Here is a 23,429-nt window from a genome sequence, read left to right on the forward strand (position 1 = left end):
GAACGGGAGTTGTACAAAATATAGAAAGGAATTACAACCTGCCCAGTTACTGAAACCCAAAGAACACCTCAGCTGGAATCAAATGGAAGCAACTTGCTGATCTTCCTAATCAATTTCCACTTTGTTTCACCTTTTTTCCTATCTTTGGGAATTCTGAAACATAATTAGAAAGTGCAGACAGCTAACAGTTTTCTTGGAAACAAACAAAACTTACTGCCTGTTGAAATAATAGTATTTAAAAGTTATGTTATCTGCTCGACTATTTAGATGTAATACTAAAGACTAGCTCACTAGTTTTCAAAAAAAAATAGAAACATGCTTGTTGCATCATTATTACATATATGACATATTATCACAACATATAACAGGCTCTTCAAAACATATTTCACACAGAGGGGAATATTCTTTTCTACATTTCTCTCTCATTAATAAAGTGGAAAGAAAACTTTTAAAAATACAAAGTTCAAAAGTTAACCACAAAGCGTTTGCTTGAGTTTGTTTCTATGTTAAAATTAAACTTAAGGAAAAAATGTATAGCTGGAGCATCTTTCACGAGATCTAAAAGACATTCCATTTGTTGAAAAAAATTTTTGACAGTCCTAGCACTTAGAAGGTGTGTGTGGAGAAGCCATCCACGTTGAGAAAAACCAAATTGCTAGAAGTCTTTTCCAACAGGATGTATGGTATTCAATCAACGGAAATGCGATTTTTACATAAACAACAGAACACATTAAAAACTTCTGATGTAAGTATAATCAATCATATTCAATTTCATTAACTTATCCAACAAATAACTTCTATGTGCATTTATAATGTGCCAGGCACTGTGCTAGTGGCTACTACTATACTTGTATATAAAATAACCATGGCCCCCTATCCATGAATTTACAGCTCCCTCTGCCATGGCTCCTACTCCCACTAACAAAAAGCGATTGAGGACAAAGACATCATCAGCATGAAAAAAATTCTGATTTGAATATAGTAATATAATAAAACTTTTGCAGTGTTTACCATATCCAGGCATTCTGCTTCTCCTTCAATACATTAAAGAAATACATTATATATATATTGAATACAACATTTAATCTTTGTGCTAATTCTGTAAGTTATTACTAAGCCTATTTCATTACGGAGGCAATTGGGGTACCAGTACTGGAATAAGATCTCGTCCTAACTAGGTCACTCACCTAGTCAGTGACCGAGACAGGACACAGACTGGGGCCGTCTGCCTCTCCATGGGGAAATCATATCAGGCTCACAGGATGGAGAGGAAGACAAAATAATCTGTACTTGTACAACATTTAAAAAGTACAATAAAAGACGACATAAGGATTACTGACTTGTTAACACTGATAAAGTATTACAATCGTAATACATTCAGGTACAATCATAATACTTTCAAGAAGTGATTTTGATGTTTGCTTTTTGTGCTTTATTATAGGGTAAAATTTGTAATAATATTTAATTCTATATGCATAATCTATTCAATTTTGGCTTGGTGGAAAATTCTGCAGTGAAGAAATTTTTCCATTTTACTAACTGGAATGTATCCATTTCTTCCCTCTTTTATGATTTCCAAAGCTCACATTTTTAAAATCCTATAACACTTTACGTAAAAAAAAATAGGATGTTATATTAACATTTCCCAAGTGTTTGCATACTTTATTTTGACTAAATGCATTAAAAGTGTTTAACTCCTTTATACGCTTAATTTTACTTACTTTGATAGACACTTGAAATAATCCTGGCTCACCCAGAGGCCTCCATTGCCAAAGAGCAACACAAAAGCTTTGGAGTCACTATGGTAAGAGCTTCAGAAGGCCAAAACCTCGACTGTTGTGATCACATTTTACTCCTTACATACACACTACCGGGCACATTTTAAGTGGTAAGGATACGTTATTGAATGGATAAATATTCCTTTATAATCTCTGAATAACAATTTACTGTGCAATTGGCCAATTCTGTTCATCACATACATGAAAGTTTTCCAGATTCCTTCCATCTTTATTATTGCCATATTTGCTCAAGCACCAAAGTTGTCTTTCTTTCTGGAAAAACAATTATCATGGTGTAGTGACATTGGAAAATAAATATTTATTTAGGGGTTTAAGTCAAAGAGTTAATAACCTTTCACTACTTACAAGTCATCATTTTAGTATTTCCTTAGAAATCTTGTGAATGGGTTTATTTTAATTTGCTTACTTTTGAAATAATTCAGGTTAACAGTACAGTTGTAAAAAGAGCTTCAACTTACCATATATCCTTCATCTACTCTTTCCAAAAATTAACATCTTATATGACCATGGTATGTGTATGAAAACTAAGACATTACGTTGTTACAGAATCATTGATCTACACTTTTTACTCAACTATCAAATGTTCTTTTTGTACCCAAATGCAATTCGGGGTACTACGGAGCAGGCTCCAGTCTGTGAAAGTTTCTCAGTCTTTCTTGTTTTTATGATCTCAGCATTTTTGAAGAGCTACTTCAGGTACCTCCAGGCCAGGTATTTGACAGAATGCCCCTCAGTTTGGGTTCGTCTGACGTCTGTTCACAACAAGACGGGGTTCATAGATTTGGAAGTGGGGGACACAGCAGAGGTCAGTGCCCTTCTCCATGCATCACACTGCAGGGCACACGACATCAGCATGACTCAGGACCGGGGATGACAACCTTGCTCGCTTCATGAAGGGAAGTGGGTGTCTGCAAATTTCTTTACCATGAAGTTCTTATTCTCTCCTTTTCATACACAACTGGTTAAAAGACAGTCAATAAGCCCAGCCCATACTCAAAGGAAAAAATGAAGCTCCACCTCCCAGAGAGAGATTTTCAAAGAATGTGTGGCAATATGTTAAAAACACTGAAGTAACTAACAAATATTTTACTAGATTATTTTCAGGCTACGCAAGTATCATTAAAGTTTCACTCACCATTTTTAGCTCTAAGCCAGACCAACTATAACACTATTAGTTCTTTCTGGCCCACAACTTTTTTCCCCCATCAAACCTTACAGTCTAATGTAACCCAGATTCCTAGCAAGTTAACTAACATGCCAGTACTCACCAGTAAGCAGAATATTGAACCTCTTTGTATTCACCCCAAGATAAACTGCTTACACCAAAAGCATTGAGTGATCTAGGATTTACATAAGAATATATAGGTGTACACACTCATGAAATTTCCATCAAACATTGGGTGCTTTATAAATTCACCTGGGCAACTCCACCAACCAGGAATTACCCTTCTTCCCTGTTCGCCTCAGCCCAGCCTCGTTAGATGATTTTTTTGCAGCTTCTGGACCTTCCCCACATGCTTCTAAATCTCCCTGTCCAAGTGATGTACAGCAATCTGCCCCTTCCAGTTCTCAATTTTGAATATTTACACTCATGACTATGCCCAACACTCCCACTTGCTCCACCCTGTACAGAAAGAACCTGGCAGTTACCGAGTTCCATTCCCCTTAAAGGGTAATATGGGAAATAATTATCTCATTTTCATACTAATAGATATTTAATCTTCATTTCTTATAAGTACAAATATTAATAATTCAAATTAAGAGAATAAAAATCGATAAGTTGAATTTTAATTAATCAAATTGTCTTTTCTATTTCTAGTACATGAAATTATACCCTATAAAAACATGATCCTTCTAAAAGTCAGAAATTTTTTTAAAAATCCAAATTTCCATATATGAGCTTGCTGAATAAGAGAACCTCTAATTCTCTTGGATACCTAGGAATTTGCAATAAAATTTCCTTTTCTCCTCACTATCCACCTTCAACATCTGACCAGTTATTTATAATAACACTTACCCAAAATAATATATATTTCTATTATAGTTTTACTTGGTGCCTAAAATGTTGTTTAATATCCTTCACTTTTATTTCTCCTTTTACTCTGAGGATATGTAACTCTTAGAAAATTCAGTCGATGAGAACTTAAATTATATCAGTTTCAGTGGAGGACCAAAAGTGATATATTGAGGATCAACCCAAAGCAAATGACTGCATTTCCACCATGTCATCTAGAAATGTCATTGAGCTTGAACATGATTTCTGCTTCTTCTACACCATGAGTCAGTAAACAAGTAAACACACAAGCAATATTCTCGCCCAGAATATTGAACCTACTTTCTACATTATCTAGTTTAAAATGAAAGATGAAAGAAAATCTAACTCTTAAGAATTAGTAAATATATATTAATACTCCTTAAACTTCTGAAAGCCCAGATAATATTCAATGAAAAACATTTTAAAAGCTAATTGAATCAAAATTAGAAACCATTTCTTTAAAACTTAATAGTAAACTTTAGCTCATTTACAACCTTTTTAAAATGTATAAGCCTGCAACAGATTTCTTTTCCATTTGACTTAGATCAAGCAACTCAGAATTATATTAAAACTGACCCAGTAAAAGCCATCACAAAAAAGGAAAACACACATGCCAGTGGATTTCTATTACAGTTATTTTGCCCTTTAAGGGTTTTTTTTTTCCATAAAAGCAGTTTAACTATAAAGTTATCATGTGCCCTACTCTAGGATTCAGACTGTCTTTTACATGCGTAAGATCACAGCAACAACACTGAGCCTTAACAGAGGGTCCCTAGGGCACAGTTAAATCTTTCTTTTTTTTAAGATTGTATTTATTTATCTTTAGAGGGGAAGGGAAGAAGAGAGGGAGAGAAACATTAATGTATGGTTGCCTCTCATGTGTCCCTTGCTGGGAACTGGCCTGCAACCCAGGCATGTGCCCTGACTGGGAATCAAACTATGATCCTTTGGTTTGCAGGCCCACACTCAATCCACTGAGCTATATCAGCCAGCACTACATCTTTTTTTTTTAAGGGCACAGTTAAATCCTTTTTAAAAAAGATTTACTTATTTACTTACTTGTTTATGTATTTATTTTTACAGAGAGGGGTAGGGAGGGAGAAAGAGAGGAGGAGAAATACCAATGTGCAAGATAAACCTTGATCGGTCGCATCTCACATGCCCTCAACCAGGGACCTGGCCCACAACCCAGGCATGTGCCCCGTCCAGGAATCCAACCAGTGACCTTCTGGTCCAAGGAGTGATGCCCAACCCACTGAGCCACACCAGGCAGGGCTAAATCTTTAACAACAACAATTTTCCTTCTTTTCCTTAAGCGTGCCTATTTCCGTTAAAAAGACTAACACTGAGTAATGTATTACTGCAGTTGTTTATATGAAGATAATTCTGAATTCTCATAGTTACATCTTTTTTATGGCAGGCGATAAACAATATGCTTGTTTATCAGATGGCTCTAAAAAAGTAACACTCAAAAATGTAGAACAAACAGGCAATACTTCAGATGGACCAGCAAGCTTGGGTAAGAATGATGGACTTGGAATGAAATAAAGGTCACATCTTAACTCTTTTCAAAGGAAAAAAAACCCACGAACTACCCCGTCTCATCCTGATCACTCAGCAGTACCACAGTTGCAGGCCTTTGGTCACAATGGTAAGGACATGAAGCTGATTCACTGGTAAACCAAGATTAGCCCATGTCTAATAGATCAGTAACATTACATACTTAAAGGTATTAACTTTCAAGTCACATTTGTTTTCCACTAACTATTAAAGAATGAAGGAGCCTGTCTTTAATATATATATTAAAGTCTTTAATATATATTATATCAATCATATATATTATTAAAGACTTTAATATATATATATTAAAGAATGAAGGAGGAGCTCCAGTGGCGCAGTTAGCACGTGGTACTTATAAGAATGAAGGAGCCTGTCTTTAATATATATATAATATATAATATAATATATTATATATTATATATTATATATTATATTATATATTATATATATATATATTAAAGACAGGCTCCTTCATTCTTTAATAGTGGAAAAACAAATGTGACTTCAAAGTTAATTGTTAAAAAGACTAACAATACTTAAGTATATAAGTATTCATTCTAATGCATATTATATATTAAAGACTTCTTTTGTAACAGTTTTAAGTTCCCAGCACAACTGAGAGGAAGGTACAGAGAGTCCCCACATACACCCTGCCCCCATAACTGCATGACCTTCCCCGTTAACAATGTCCTCCAACAGAGTAGTACATTTGCTACTAATAAGAAACCTACACTGACACATCATCACCACCCGAAGTCCACAGTTTACATTAGGGCTCATGCTTGGTGGTACATTCTATAGGTTTGGACAAACACATAACGGCATGTATCCATCATTTTTATCATACTATAATGAATCTTCACTGCCCTAAAAATCCTCTGTGCTCTCTACCCATCCATCCCTCGCCTCCCTACCCCGACTCCTGGCAATCATTGATTTTTTTACTGCCTCCACAGTTTTTCAGACTCGTACAGCATGTGGTCTTCCAGATTGCCTTCTATTACTTAGTAATATGCCTTTAAGGTTCCCCTATGTCTTTTTTACGACTTCATTGCTCATTTGACTGTATTTTTATAATTAAATTCTTCATGTAGGTACAAAATAAGTCAGCAAAAATATTTGTCAAAATATTTTGATCTAAATTAGACCACACAAGCTACAAACAGAAGATATTAGTTGTGTGTATTTATATATACTGAACATTTTAAATATATTTAAGGATATTTGTTATATTTTAAATTCAGATAAAATGTTATTAATTACATAGTATATATAAAACACTATAATGAGAACCTTACTTAATTGGAATTTTTTTTAAAGACAAAAATCTGGTGTCCATTTCCAAAATTTTCTTTTAGAAACCTAAATCACATCTCTAAAATCATCAAACATCAATAGAGTAATTATTTTGAAAAGGAAAATATACACATAATATGGCAGGATTTTATTTTTCATTACCTATACTGTTCATTTAAATTAACATAAACTTTATTTCTGTCAAGTTCTAAATTTATTAATTTTGTTTTTTCCTAAATCATGTTAGAGATTCTTCCCACATGAGAACTAGCTAAAGTCATGGAAAAGTTTAGCCTTTAAGTTCATCCAGTTGGGGATTATCGGTGCCAACAAAAACCAAACCAAAACAAAACAAGTTTCTTTTCAAGGCGGAAAACAATGCATTCATATTCTAAATCCCTGAACCAATATCTAATTCAAAAATAGCTGGATGGATTTTACTTAAGTTGTTCAAAGAAATTTCTTTTTCAGCCATAACCAGGGAATACAAATTGCATACCAACATCTACAATTAAAAAAAAACTTTAATAAGTAAAACTAGAATTGCATGATAGTAGCCCTAAGGGAATCCAATAGTGATCAGTACTATTAGGACACCACACAGATTTTCCAGATGCCAAAGTAGGGGAGAAATTCTGAAAACCTGCTACCAGTTGAACTATGTATATTTTCCAGATGGAAGTGGTAAGCACAGTGAGTTGAGTCATAAGATACAACCATTACTGTTTTTCAAAGGCTAGAGTAATTACCAAGTACCAGGTAGTTAAATAAGAGTTATCTGTTGTTAAGAACATTGGCATTATTTTTTATGGTAATTGTAATCCTTAATAATGTTCTTTAAAGGTACCTGAGGTTTGAAACATAAAACTCAAAGCTTCTCTCTGAGAATGGCCTAGATGTCTATTTGTGTATGTGAATGTTCTTATGATAAGGTGTTTACTACTTCAAGAATCCAAAGAGCTCTTATAAGAATTATTGTGGTAGGATACATGGGCACTCATTCCTGACCTATTTTCTCCAATGAATAACAAGCAAATTTATTGGTTTCGCTATGTCTATATTTATGGAGGCTGACTGGGTAAAGTACTCCGTGCCAATGAAGCCAACCAAGGTCATGGGTTCAATTACCACGAGAGTCAATTCTCTTTACTCTGTTTCATGGTAATAGGCTTTATTCTAAAACCTTAGCCAAAGGCTACATGGAAGACTAGGCCAGAGACCATGGATGAATCAGCAAACCCACTACCATGACTATAAAAATAACTCAGAAGTAAAACCCCTATTGATTAGTGTCAGAATTTCATTCTTCAAATGTTAGTAAATTTGCCAGTCTGCAAAACAAAACCTTAATTATTGCCTATAAAGTTGGTATGCTCAAAAGACATACAAGTCTTTGACTTATTTAATTCAAAAGCAACAATGGTAATGAGTATTATTCCCTAAAACACCATTGCTTTTACTGGAACAGATTTTATTTTTATGCAATCTTTTACTTAAAAAAATCTTGCAAGTAAAGTTAAATGTGAGCCCAACAAGTGCACTTTCCAGGATTTCCTTCAAAATCAAAAAGCCAATGCTCTTAGTGGAGGGTCTGTTTTTATCTGAGTAATTTCCACTCAAAAAAGACACTAACGGTTTTATTAGAAATCCCAGAGCAAAATGATACTCTATTTGACTTTCTAAATGCAGGACCACTGAGTTAGAATTGTTGACAAACAAAAGATGATAGATAATTATGGAAATTTACTTTAGAATTTCTCAAGTTTTATATGTATTTGAACAGAACGCCCTATAAATATACAACATCTTTCATTGTTCAGAGTTAAAGGATGTTATTCTATGTCTGTGGATTTGTTTTTTTTGTTTTATTTTTTACTGTTTTCTAATCAAAACTGTACCAAGTCAATGACTAAGTCTGTCTGTAGCAGAGTGGCCTCTGTTTGCACAATATTACTATGCACTCAGTAGTTGCCCAGTAAATATTAATTGATAATGATGGAAAAGGACTTTATAAACAGATGCTGTAGGGTAAACTCACTGAAAATTTAGATAGAAACATTTCACTCTTTAAGAAAAGCATGCATGAAGTAGAAATTAAACAAACCGTGCGCTCAGAAAAACCTCAGCCTGTTGTCAGACAGCTGTTCAGCCAACGAGAGCACATTCCTCATCATCATCATCACAGCATTAACAATAGTAAATGTTTATTTGCATATGGTGCCACACAAAGACACTAACGCAGACTTAGCTAGCCTTATGTGTTATAATTTACCATGACAATACTGGCGAGAACAAATAAGTACACATAGCTAAATAAACGTGATTAAACAATACTTTGAGATCTAGCCATAAGGTAGGGACACAATTTATACGTCAGACTTAAAGGCAACTCACAGGATTAACAGGAGTATTTATAAAGCAAACCTCAATTATTTTCAAGAATGTGCTTTACAAGAATACCTATACATATGCTTAAGAATAGGTAAAATAAAGAAAGGAGTCACAGGTCCTAATAGAGAGGACAAGTAATGACGCTTCAAGAACCTAGAGAGCAAACGATCAGAACAAAACTGTAAGGGGAAGGGAGGAACAAATAATTGTACAAGGACTAGATTCAATGAAGCTGGGAACAAGAAAGCTACAAGCAAAATGATCAACTCAGGAGCACATCCTGAAAAATACAATATTTGAAAACACTTGTAAAATAAGAAAGTAGAAGTTAGTATACATGAGAGAATTTTGAAGAACAAGAATTGAAATGGGGAGGTAAAAGAGAGTAGAAAGTATACTACAAGCATTTAATAATTAATGGCCTTAAGTAGTATTTTCTTAATAAAGTAAAAAGCCTAAGAAGGCATGACAAAGTGTTTATTTATAAATGAGATTATAAGAATTTCAGATGAACTTATATTTATATATCATCTCATAAAAACTGCACCTTTCAAAGGAATCCAAAGGCCTTAATTTGTAAGCTAACTGTTGACATGTTACTTCTTCTACCAAGTAGAGTACATTGCTAAACTGTCAACTTTTGTTTTATTAATATGTAAATAGCAGGATCCTGAAATATATTATCAAAATAAAATATTCTTTAATCCAGCTAGCTATTACTCTCAGTGTTTCCCAATACAAGAAAGGTAGCATGAACCCTGGCTGGTGTAGCTCAGTGGATTGAGCACAGGCCCGTGAACCAAAGGATTGCTGGTTCAACTCCCAGTCAGGGCACGTGCCTGGGTTGTAGGCCAGGTCCCCAGTGGGGGACACATGAGCAGCAACCACACATTAATGTTTCTCTCCCTCTCTTTCTCCTTCCCTTCCCCTCTCTCTAAAAAAAAAATAAGTAAAATCTTAAAATAAAAAAGAAAAGAATTATTTTTTAAAAAAAGAAAGAAACATAGCATGGCTTATGGACTCTGTGTCTGTGACACCAATGAACCATACGGGGAGTTTGCTCCATGAATGGAAATTCAAGAATCAAGTGATTAGAAAGCTAAATGAGATGAAATCCAAGATGTCTTCTAACTTCTCTTCCATAAGAAGTTTGGTGAATAAATCATTTTCCACAGAAAGAATATTAAAAGTGTTTTAGTGTCAGCTGAAATGATCAAAGCCTAATAAAATAGACTCTAAGTTAAATAAGGGGAAGGGCCAGGTGCAGACACCAGAGGCAGAGAGGAAAATCAAGAAAAAGACTAGGAAAGAAAACTAAAAAACAGGATATGTCAAGAAATTACACATTTCAAGCCTTGCCAAGTAGTGCTCACCCAGCTTTGAGAGACAAATCCCGTACTAGCCAATCATCTTTCCCATCTACTTCCTTTTCATTGGCATGTTGACATTAATGGTTCTTCCACAACCTTTCAGAAAACAGTGTTTATTTTATCCTTGCCAAAAAAAAAATTGTCCACAGGTAAAAAAAATGTAAGATTAGTATGATATAAAATAAGACAAAAAGCAATACTGTGAATCAAAGTACAGTGAATCAGAAATTAAATAAGCATTTCAGCCATAGATTGGTAAAGTGCTTACATTGTAGCAATAAGCAACGGTGTAGAATCACATTCATAAAAGAATGCCTAAAATTATTTGAAAAGCCAAAGACTGGGGCAAAAATGTCACTCCTTCCACCAAAATTTCCCAAAGGGCCAAAAAGGGGCAACGCTCTCTCCCTGGGGCTAGTCTGGACCTATGCAAAGCTGAGATGGCACCTTACCAAATTACAGTGATTGGTTTTTTTTTAATTTTTCCCCAGTTGCTCTCCCCTGCCCCACCCCTTCTCCCTCAGTCAGTGCCCACCCTGCTGTCCATTACCATGGGTCCTTTATACAGGTTGCTTACTAGACCCTTTATTTCCTTAACTCAACCGGGAGCCTCTAAAGGCCAAGACAGCATTTTACATATCATTAAATCCCTAGACCCCAACATGGTACCTGGCACATAGTAGGTACATGAGTATTGGCCAGATGATATTTTACTATATATAGTACCGACTACATAGTATGTAACATTCATTCATTCCTTCCTTCCAGAAACACCTATAGGGCGTTATTCCAGGCTAGCCACTGTTCCACATGCTGGGGATACAGCAATGAGCACAACGGACTAAGTGCTGGCCTTCATAAAGCCAGCAGATGACAGGCAATGAACACCATTATAAGGAAAAAATACAGCAGTATGAGGGGCTCAGGCGTGAAGAAGAGGTACTTTATCTAGGGCAGTTTTCAAGCTTTTTCGAAGTAGAGCTCTGAATCACATGAGGGCATAAGCAATGCAACTGCTTTCAGAATTGACAATCCCTGGCCCTCGGAAAGGAACGTGTGAATGTCCAGTAGCAGGAAGGTGCCTGACGTGGCTGTGAAAAAGGAAGAGGGACGTGTGGTCGGCCTAGAGTGCACGAGAGGAAGAACAATAAAGAGATAGGGCATATATTTAAGTTTTTATCCACCTTGAATTTATTTTGGTGTATGGTGTAAGTTGGTGCTCAAGCTTCATTTGTGTTGGAGAGGTTGTGGAGAAAAGGGGGCCCTAAATCCACTGTTGGTGGGATTGCAGACTGGTAAAACCATTATGGAAAATAGTATGAAATTTTCTCAGAAAACTAAAAATGGACCTGCCTTTCGACCCAGCAATTCCACTGCTGGGATTATATCCTAAGAACCCTGAAACACCAATCCAAAAGAACCTATGTACCCCAATGTTCATAGTAGCATAATTTACAATAGCCAAGTGCTGGAAGCAACCTAGGTGCCCAGCAGTAAATGAATGGATCCAAAAACTATGGTACATATACACAATGGAATTCTATGCAGCAAAAACAAAGAAGGAGCTCCTACCCTTTGCAACAGCATGGATGGAAATGGAAAGCATTATGCTGAGTGAAATAGGCCAGGTGTTAAAAGACAAATACCATATAATCTCACCTTTAACAGGAAGCTAAACAACAAAACAAACAAGCAAGCAAAATATAACCAAAGACACTGAAATAGAGAATAGGTGGACAGTGACCAGAGGGGACAGTGACCAGAGGGAATTTCAGGGGGAAAGGGGATGGGTTTACAGGAACAAGTATAAAGGACACATGGACAAAAACTAAGGGGGGGTGGAAATGGGAGGGAGGCGGGGAGCACTGAGGGGGGTGGGCTGGGATGGGAATAAAAGGCAGAAAACTGTACTTGAACAACAATTAAATTAAAAAAAATAACAAAAAGTAAAAGAAAGGGCATGTAGGAACTACCTCAGAGAGGCCTTGTAGGCTGGGGACTTCAGATTTCATTCTGAATGTGACAGAAGAGGGTGGGGGGATGAAGGGAAAAGGGTGGGAGAAGGAGAATAAGAAGGGGAAGAGAACATTTAAGGGTTTTGAAGGAAGATGTAGCATTATCTGAATCTGTGGGTAAAGTCTATAAGGCAGTAGGAATAATCACGAGGAGGCTAGTACAGTAGCCCAGATAGGAGACATTAGCAGCACGATCCTAAATGAGAACAGTTGCAGTAAAGGGGAAGAGTAGTTACCAACTCAGAAAAAAATTTTTGAAATAGAGCTGTCAAAATTTAATGATGGACTGGATGTGAAGTACAGGAGAAACAGAGAAGTCAAGGACATAAAGGAAACATGAATATTTCAAAACAAAATTAAAATTATTTTATCAAGATGAATATCCATCTTTGTAGGGAGAAATATATCAAAGGAGCTACTTATTGGGATGAACCACGCACATGCCTGCACGCATATACACACACAAGATCAGCACTTTTTGTACTAGTGCACGAGTCAGAAGGAGAAAGAACAGGAAACGCAGTGAACAAGTCTGCCCAGGCTTCATGGCTTTGAATCCGCCGCATCACCCTCATTCCCATCCACGATTAAGACTGGCTAGCAATGCTACAGGATCTCAATCTCGGATAATAAATATGAGGCTGTATAACATTTTCTCATTGCCCTATAAGGCCCATTAAATAACTGTGTAATAAAGTTCTGGCTGTAATTTGATCATCATATGGAAAAAGATATTAGGAAAACCTAAGAAGTTTATCAATGCCATGAGAAATAATTAATGCCACAATTCAATATTTAAATTTTAAAAAAAGGATCCAGTGTACAGAATAGAAATGTAAATTAACAAGAAATGCAATGAGTCATAACAGAGCTTTTCTATCACGCAAAGAAAAACGAAGAAACACATGAGTCAAAGGAAGAACACATGGCGTTAGGAACACCAGTACAACTCGATTACAACTAGGGTGTGTGGACAACAGGGCACAACGGCAGCGATTACTAAGGAGAAGAGAATGGTAACTAGAAGAAAGGTTTGGATCGATATATGATAAAAATTTAAAGAAAGTATCTTTGGGACACTTCTTTATAGTTTAGACATAAATATAAAACGTGAAAAGGGGCATGGAATATGACCCCAGTGAAATAAACTCTCATCAAATTATAGACTCTAATTGTTGTATTATATGAAAAAGATTCTTGCAGAGGGCGGCAGAGAGGGAAGAAGAAGCCGTAACCCTGAGTAGGAAGCATGAAAGAAACTAACAAGAAGGGACAGAAATGACAGCTTTACTGTTAAATGTAGCAGATGTCTTAATATGTAAGACTCAGTGTGTCATTTATTTTTCTACAGTGGAGAACAACACTGTTTCAAACTTAAAATTTCAAATAGCTGTAATCAAATAATTAGGTTTTTCCAGTTGCAATGTTTGTGCCACGTACACTTTCAGGAATCCCTAAGAGTTGAGGTATATATGTTATAAAGAATCATTTTCAACAAAGTTCCGCAACTTGAATAAAACAAGCCTGCTGGGTCACAATTGATGGTTCCACACTGACGACTAGTGGTCAAAAACCTGTAGTGATTCCCTATTGAGTGTACTAAGACTTTTATCATCTAAATTTGAAACAGGTCATGGAAACTACGTGAAAAACCTAAGTTAAAAGACTTTTTTTCTTACTAACATTCTGAAAATTACAATAGAAGCAGCTGTATCTGCAGTCTTTTAAAAAGTCTTTTCTGTCCATTATTTGCAGCATCCCCAAACCAAAGTCAATCCGTATTTGCTGCCGATTGCTCCACAAAAACTCAGTTTATTGGCATACTCATGGTGGAAGTACCATTCTTTCCAAAATCCATAATTAATATGTCAAAGTCTCACTTTCAGAATTCATGCATCTGAGTTGTCCTATTCTACTATTCTACTTTTTTCTAACTTTGTCTATCAGACACTAATTTATAAGAAATCCAGCAGTCTTAAGTTCTCAATATAATTTGAAAAACAGAAAACTACTATATCAAAATGCTCCTTCTATAAAGCTGAAATATTTGAAATTCAATGGTAATTGTCTGAATTCTTGAAGAATGTTTGTAGGATTCTGGTTAAATCATTTAAATTACTGCATATTAAACTTCAAAGAAGTTAAAATTAGTTACCTTCACTTCCTTCTCTGCATTAATAAGAGCAGAATAAAGGAGAATAATACAACAGGGTATACCGACCTTTGAGAGAAAAATATTTTTTAACCAAAAATGTTATACGCAGCTAAACGGTCACACACATGTGGAGTAACATTCATTCCTTCCACAACTGTTCCCGGAGCATCTTCTAAGCGAAGAACAGGCACTAGATGCTCCAGAAGCAGGTGTGACGAGCCAGGTTCCTGCCAGTGGAGTTCATATCATAGTGAGCAAGACACACAATAAGAGAGGTAAACTAACAACAATTATAGGTGGTGAGTGTCATAAAAAGATTACTGTGATATGAAAGAAAGCAGAGAGGCAGACAGGGGCTATTTTAGAAAAGGGGGGCATGGAGTTTCTCTCTGAAGAGGTGGCAATTAAGGCTGAAGGATAAGAAGGGACAAGTTTTGCTCAGACTCAGAAATGTCCCAATAAGACACTGGGATGATATCACTGTGGCCAGAAACACAGATTTCTTAGAATAATTTGTAGTTAAACACGTAATGTTGAAATTTTAGAATAGCCATCTAAAGAATGGAAATATAGTCTTCAGACTCAAAGCCAGCAGTGAATATAAAAATAAATATAGGCCTGACTGGTGTAGCTCAGTAGATTGAGCATGGGCCTGTGAACCAATCACATCCATTAAATGTGAACCCTTCGGGTCACGGTTCAATTCCCAGTCAGGGCACATGCCTGGGATTCGGGCCAGATTCCCAGTGGGGGCCATGTGAGAGGCAACCACACATTGATGTTTCTCTCACTCTCTTTCTCCTTCCCTTCCCCTCTCTCAAAAAAAAAAAAAAGAAAAAGAAATAAAATATTTATAAATAAATAAACAACACATTTCAATCCAATATTAAACAAGAAAAAACAAAGGATGAAACAAATTAAAAGAAATCTTAAAAAAATAAAATGATAAAAAACATTTCCAAATGTATCAATAATGATAAGTATAAAGTCACCAACCCAGCAATCAATTCATCAGATGAGATGTTTTAAAATCCAGTATAAGAAACATGCAAAATTCAAATTACAGAGGAAAGATTAAAATAAAGAGGAAAAATCATATGCTATGAAAACAGCAATTCAAAGAATGCTAATATCCAAACACTAATTAATCATTTAAAAACTAATTTACCAATAAGTAATTATATCCATGAAACCACATTCACAAAACAGATAAAGCAAAACTGACAAAAACTGCAGAGATAAATTGACAATCCTTTTCATAATGGGAGGCTTTAGACTGACATATTTAATAAGAATGCAGAACAGAACAAAATTAACAAAAGTGACTTACTAAATGTATGTGCTTGAGCTACATATCTGTGTCTGTCATATATAAAACTTTATATCCAAAAGAACAGAAAATATATTTAAAGTTTTTACTCAGAGAATGTTGGGAACCGCCCTGCCTGGTTTCAGGAGTTGTAACTGCCCCCCATGGCTAAGGCTGAGTGAGCGACCTCTGAACTACGAGCCACAAGGAGACAAAGCTTATCTCTGGCAGCAGCGCTGCTTCTGCTTCATCCATCTCTGCCCCCAACACTTGGTCAGTTAGTCAGTGACAGGTAAGACCCCTTGGGGGGGGCAACCTAAGCCAGACATGATCACTTGGGAGGCCCTCAAGGAAGGACTCGGGGGGCTGCAGCAAAGAGGGAGTGATGGACCCTCACCCCCCACACCGGCTATTCAGACATAGCCTGAGTCCCCATTTCCATCTGGGAGAAGCGCTTCTTGGCTCTAATCCACTTAAGTCTAAAAACCTATAACTGGGAAGGCAGTACAGCCCTTTGCCAGCTAGAGGGGGATCCAGGAGTGATCGGGCACAAGAAAGAATTCCTTAAGTCCTGTGAAGCCTGCTTTGCTAAGAGCGCTTTCATTCATATGATAAGGGTCCGAGCAGGAAATGAGTATGTCTCCCAAAGTTTTTGCAGCCCCCTCACCTGACAGACACTGACTCAGACTAAGCCCTCAGAATTCTTTGAAATGTTATCTACTGTTTGATCTCTGCCACCTGACATTGATTGATGAGCTTCACCTGTATTCCTGTGTGTTCCAAACCTAATAAGAGCCGTTGAAGAAAAGGTTCTTGGTCCTTCTCCTCTAAGAGATTGACCACCTCTCCTCCCCAAGCAGATCATATCTTGGTAGTCTCATTTTTATCCGTGGAAGTTGGGGGGACTTGCGGGCAAAGTTTCCCCCACAAGAGAATACTTACAAAAAATTTGTGATGGTACTAGGTCAAAATGAAAGTTTCAATAAATTTCAAATGAATTAAATTTACAATAAATAATAGAGTTTAAAAGTAAGTAAACACACATACTTGAGAATTCCAAAAGGCACTCTAAATAAGTCTTGAGTTATAGGAAATCACAAGAGAAATCATACAAGATCTCAAAATAAACTACCATAAAAGAGTAGCATGTAAATATATGATAATTTGGTGATAAAATTACCGGGTTAAGTTTAAAAAAAAACAGAAAAATCAATCCTCTAACCTACAAGTCTAAAAAGTAAGAATGGTCCTAAAATTTTCTTAAAAGGGTAAAAAAAAGTAATAATGTTAAAAGCATAAGTTGATAAGAAATAAACAAAAATACTCGAAACAAAAACTAATAAAATAATCCTATGTATAGCAAGACAAATTTTAAAGTATTATTTAGAAATATCTAAATAATACTAAAGGAAAAGGCTATAGCTTTAGAAAAACGACTGAAAATAATTAAGCAGAACTATGATTGCTTCTTTGAATTCATTTCAAAACACAGGCAAATGGATAATTTATAGAATTATGAATAATTGCCCAGCTAGACTAAAAAATAAGAGGACATAAAACCAAAACAGATGGAAGAAACTGAAAATCTTACAGCCATCAGAAAGATAACAGGTACAAATGATTTTATGGGTGACTTTTAACAAACATTTATATAACAGACAATCCCTCTGTTAAAGCCAGAGAACAGAAAAAGTAGTAATCTACCTAAAGCACTTTATGAGATTAATGTAATCTTGCTTATAAAAGCAAAAAGAACAGCGCAAAGAAAATAATCAAATAATTTTAATCATAAGTATAAATATAAAAATCCTAAAGAAAGCACTAGCAAATCATTTCAGCGATGCATAAAAAAATGCATCTAACTAAATATTGGGTTGGCCAAAAAGTTCACTTGGTTTTTCCCATACAGTAGCTCTAGTAGTGCTTAGTTGTCTTTAACTTCATTCAAAATAGTGTTGTTAGACTGCATTATGACAGCTGTCATACCAGCATGCATTAAAAAAAAGTTTCAAAATTGGTTAATTTTTGTGCAGACATTTTAACATTTAAGATGGAAGAAGATATACAACATTTTTGGCATATTATTTCAAGAAAGGTAAAAACAACTGAAATGCAAAAAAAAGGTTTGTACAGTATATGGATATAGTGCTGTGTCTGATCACACATGTCAAAAATGACTTACGAAGTTTCTTGGTACTATTGACATTTTGGCCAAATAATTCTTTGCTGTGGGGCTGTCTCATGCACTGGAAGATGTTTAGCAGCACCCCTGGTCCCTACCCACTGGAAGCCAATAGAGGGATGTAGCAGACACACTCAAAGTATCCAAATTAATAAAGTTATTGGTGAAAATGAAATATGTGTCTTCTATTTTACAGAAAAAAACATAACAGACTTTGTGGCCAACCCAGTAAGTTCTCAGGAATGCAAGGAGAGCTCAACATCTATTAATAGAGTCTACCACATTCAAATATTAACACAGAAAACAATAAGAATATTTGATACATTTCACAACACATAATTTTTTTAAAGAAATTAAAAAACCCTCTCCTGGCAACCCAGGAATAGAATGCAGTGTTGTTAATTTAATTAGAAAATAGCCAGGAGCAAATACCACGTTTTAAAAGCACCCCCATAAATACAGAAGGAAACAGATTCATGCTACATATCTTTGCTTTTTATTCAACATTGCAGTTGAGTTTCTAGCCAGTGCAATAAAAACAAAAAGAATTATAAAGAGACTAAATTTCTTTACATTTCAAATGATAGGATTATCTACTTAGTACATTAATATATCAGTAAAGCTACTAATGAATCATATGAATTAAAAAGATCATTGAGCAAAGCTGTTGTACACAAGAGCCACATGTAAAACCAGCTACACTGGTATACACTACAAATAACCAATTACAGATGCAAATCTCCCAAAAAAGAAAAGAAAATGAAGGAGAAAGAGAATATCCCATTCACAAAACAAAGAAAAACCATATAGGAATAAGTCCAGCATAAGAAGTACAAGGCCTTTATACAGAAAATTATAAAACATTATTGTAAAACATGTTCTCTTCAAATTAATCTATATTTAGTACAATTACAATCAAAATGCCAGTAAGACTTCATGAAATGTGACAGGAGATTTTCATTATTACTCACCACAAGTAATAAAAGCTGTAATAATTGAGACGAAATGATAACACTTCACTAGATTAACAGATTGATCGCAAAGCATGGATGGAGCCCCAGACGGATATCACAGGAAAGTAGACATGTAATGGAAGTGGCATTTAAATCACAGGGAAAAGAACTGCTCAAAAATGATGCTGAGGTAACAGATTTGTCACATAAAAAGGCAGCTCAGATTCTTTACTCCTACTATTACAAAAATAAAATTCCTGGGGAAACACAAATAATCCAGTATTTTTTTTTATTTACTTATTTTTCAAGTACAGTTTTCTGTCTATTTCTCCCATCCCAGCCCACCCCGCCCCGCGCTCCCCACCTCCCTCCCACCTCCACCCCCCCTAGTTTTCGTCCTTGTGTCCTTCATACTTGTTTCTCCAAATCCCTCCCCCTTTAAAGTGAGCAGATAACCAGACGGCCAACACAGACAGGCACAAATGCAAACTGCTGCAAATATGAGAAAACGTGCTCAGATTCACCACCAGGGAGTGCAAATGAGTCAACACACTATACTCATCATTCGAGCAAAAATAAAAAGAATTACAACGATTACTGCTGGTAGTAACATGGGGGGAAGCTGTTCTCAACCATTTTGCCAACAGAAATGTGAAGAGTGAGAATCTTTGGAAAAATAACCCAGTAACCTCTATTACAATAAGACGCACCCATGATAATAAAGAAATAAGTAGGGGCCATTATCAGCTACTTAGAGAAATTTCCAGAAAGCACTGGTCAGAGAAGAAAACAAGATGCACAAATATGTTATCCTATGTTATTAAAATAAAGCGTACCAAAAAATTCCTATCTCTGCAGAGGTGTATGCACTCTGTACACTCGTATACCTGTCCAGGATAATTAAGAGCACAAGGAAAAATATAAAGGAGCATATCCCAGGCTATTCACTCTGGTTTATTATTTGGGGGGGGGGGTGCGGTTGATGACAAGACAGCAAAGGGAGAGAGGCAGGAAAAAAAACAAGCCAAGTAAAGAGTAAGGCTACACTAAAAAAGACAATGTTTGTACGATTATTTGTGACATGATCACATTTAGTTGTGGATTTACTTAAAATGTGTGAATAAATACTTCTTATAATAGATATTTAATTAAAATGTTAAGAGTTACACGAGAAATAAAACTAACCTTGGATCAAAACAATGTATTAAGATGGTTACTACTTAATGCATTAACCAAATATTATTAAGGGCAAATTATGTTAAATGCTCAAAACAAGTATAATTAAAAGAGGCAACACATCAAGAAATGGTAATTAACAGTAATAATCTGGGACAAAAAACCTCCATGTAATTACCACTTTGTAGAAACTGGATTGTGAGGAGGAAAAAAGCCATCTTTTATGCAAAAGAAGGAAAAAAGTCATCAATTGGGATTAGGGTTTATTAAAAGAACAAAAGTGTTGCTCAGAAAAAGGCGGCTCAGATTTATCCTACACACACAGCTTCCCCGTAAAGAACTCACACTTGAGCAAGAGTTCCCAAAATGTCCCTTGCTGCACACCTCCTCCTTCAGAGCAGAACCTGTGTGGTTGTCCAACTGGGACACTCCGTGCTGTCAGCGCCTTGGCAGCCAGGGCCCCACGTCACCCTCTGGGTCACCCTCTGCCTGCTGCACACCGGGCCACCCGGGCCTGACGAATGAGTTCATTGCAGAGCTCGTTCCCCCAGAGTGGGGAAACCGGGCGCTGTGCGGGCTCTCCTCGTGCCTCCCACAGAACTTCTATTGTATTTTTAAACTCTCGTTTCCTTGTAAATTCCACCTGTCTTTTCTCAAAGCCCAGGGAAGCTATTGGGATGGTAACTGTGAGGCATTTATATAAAACATATCAAATAATATGAGTGGGGAAAGGGAGGCTTTTTCTATGATATACCAGTAAATATGTGAAAATGCAGGAATAAGCACAAAAAAGAGGGCATGGACTGCAGCAAGGGGGTCAAACTCATTTTCACCAGGGGCCACATCTGCCTTCAAAGGGCCGAATGCAACTTTAGGACTGTATAGATGTAACTGCTCCTCAACTGTTAAGCGAGAGCTTGGCGCTGCCGCCAGGTAGAAACAAGGTGCTGGCCGGATAAAACAGGCAGAAGGCCGGATTGGGCCCGCGGGCCTTGTGTTTGCCACCCGTGGACTATGGGAACGAGAAGAGGAGGGTGAAGTGAATGCCCAAGCAGAAGCTTTCTGACTCATTGTGGGAAAGGTAAGTGAAGTGGAGTTCAAAATCTACGTCTCCGGATCAAGTAGGATAATCACCAAAGGACACGCAGGAGAAGTTACTGGGACCAGCTTAGCACATTTGTCAGACTATGTCTTCCTCTGACTTCACACCAAAGTCTCAGTCAGGGAGGTGCTAACGCTAACAGGAGGACATCAGGAAAACACTCTTGGCTTCTTTGGAAACTTCTCCCTTAATGAGTCCAAACTAAACACATTAATAAATAGTAGCCCAAGGCTTTTCTTATATGAAGCATCCATTTTACCCAGTGTCTCTGGAGCCACAGTTACATTTCTGAGAAAGGATGAATAGCTACTTCTTTACTGGGTTTTTCATAATTTGTACAGATGCCACAGGACAAAGAAAAATGTTGGGAAAAAAACAGCCAATATCAACCACTTTAACTTTTCTGCATATAGCCTTATTTTATTGCTGAAGCTTCCATAATCCAGTTTTCCAGACTGAAAATCCACTGATCGCAGCTCCCGCCCTACACTGAATGCCTCGCCCAATCTTCCCACCTCCCATTAGGACTCCGTGATTCGCCTGCCTCATAGACTTTTCCATGGGGCGCCTTCAAACCTTACGGCATCGCAGTCTCCCTAGGTCATACACAGTATTCCTGATGGGGGTAGGCGAGGGAACTGGCCTTTTCACAGGCTATCACACGCTCTGAGAAGCATATACAAACATACGTCCAGCATTTATCTCCTGTTTTTCATTTTAGGTAATCCAGCTGAATACGAAGAAATAACATTTAATTTACAAGAAACAGCTAGTAAAAACCAAGTCAGAAATTTACAAAATGCCACAGTCAACAGTTAGAAATGTTATCTAGGATTCGATGTGAATTTTGGACCTGCAAGTGTTTTGACGGGATTTCAGTCAAAACACCTCTTTCGTGACCCTAGTAACAACCATTCCTACCACTCCACTATATTTCACTAATCAAGGATACCTTGCTATTACGTATCTGATCAAAGGAGTCTGTGTTACGATAAGTTAATGTGAAATAAAAACTTTATTTAAGTATATTTTATTGATTATGCTATTACAGTTGTCCCACTTTCCCCCTTTATTCCCCTCCACCCTGCACTGTCCCCCTCCCAGCAGCATCCCCCACCCCTAGTTCATGTCTGTGGGTTGTACATACAAGTTCTTTGACGTCTCCATTTCCTATACTGTTCATAACCTCCCACTGTCTATTTTGTACCTACCATTTATGCTTTACTCCCTGTACCTTTTTCAACATTCTCTCCGCCTTCCTCCCCACTGATAACCATCCATGTCATCTCCATTTATTTGATTTTGTTCCTGTTCTAGTTGTTTGCTTAGTTTGTTTCATTTTAGGATCGGTTGTTGATAGTTGTGAGTTTGTTGTCATTTTACTGTTCATATTTTTGATCATCTTCTTTTTCTTAGATCAATCCCTTTAACATTTCATATAAGAAGAACTTGGTGATGATGAACTCCTTTAACTTGACCTTATCTGAGAAGCACTTTACCTGCCCTTCCATTCTAAATGAAAGCTTTGCTGCATAGAGCAATCTTGGATGTAGATTCTTGCATTTCATGACTTGGGATACTTCTTTCCAGCCCCTTCCTGCCTGTAAGGTCTCTTTTGAGAAATCAGCTGACAGTCTTATGGGAACTCCTTTGTAGGTGACTGTCTGCTTTTCTCTTACTGCTTTTAAGATCTTGATGCTTTTCTCTCCCCACCTTTAATCTTCGGTAATGTAATTATGATGTGTCTTGGTGTGTTCCTCCTTGGGTCCAACTTTTTTGGGACTCTCTGAGCTTTCTGAACTTCCTGGAAGTCTATTTCCTTTGCCAGATTGGGGAAGTGCTTCTTCATTATTTGTTCAAATAAGTTTTCAATTTCTTGCTCTTCCTCTTCTCCTTCTGGCACCCCTATGATTCGAATGTCGGAATGTTTAAAGTTGTCCTGGAGGTTCTTAAGCCTCTCCTCATTTTTTGAATTCCTGTTTCTTCATTCTGCTCTGGTTGAATGTTTAGTTCTTCCTTCTGCTCCAAATCGTTGATCTGAGTTCCAGTTTCCTTCCCTTCACTGTTGGTTCCCTGTGTATTTTTC

General features: G+C 36.6%; 1 protein-coding gene across 11 annotated transcripts in view; it reads right to left on the minus strand.

Annotated features, from left to right (window-relative positions):
* Positions 1-23,429, minus strand: part of CEP128 (centrosomal protein 128) — a 355,354-nt gene that overhangs the window by 270,406 nt on the left and 61,519 nt on the right. The window lies entirely within an intron of this gene.

Source organism: Artibeus jamaicensis, unplaced genomic scaffold (genome assembly GCF_021234435.1).
Source record: "Artibeus jamaicensis isolate MK-2021 breed Jamaican fruit bat unplaced genomic scaffold, CSHL_Jam_final contig_851, whole genome shotgun sequence".
Classification (NCBI taxonomy): Eukaryota; Metazoa; Chordata; class Mammalia; order Chiroptera; family Phyllostomidae; genus Artibeus; species Artibeus jamaicensis.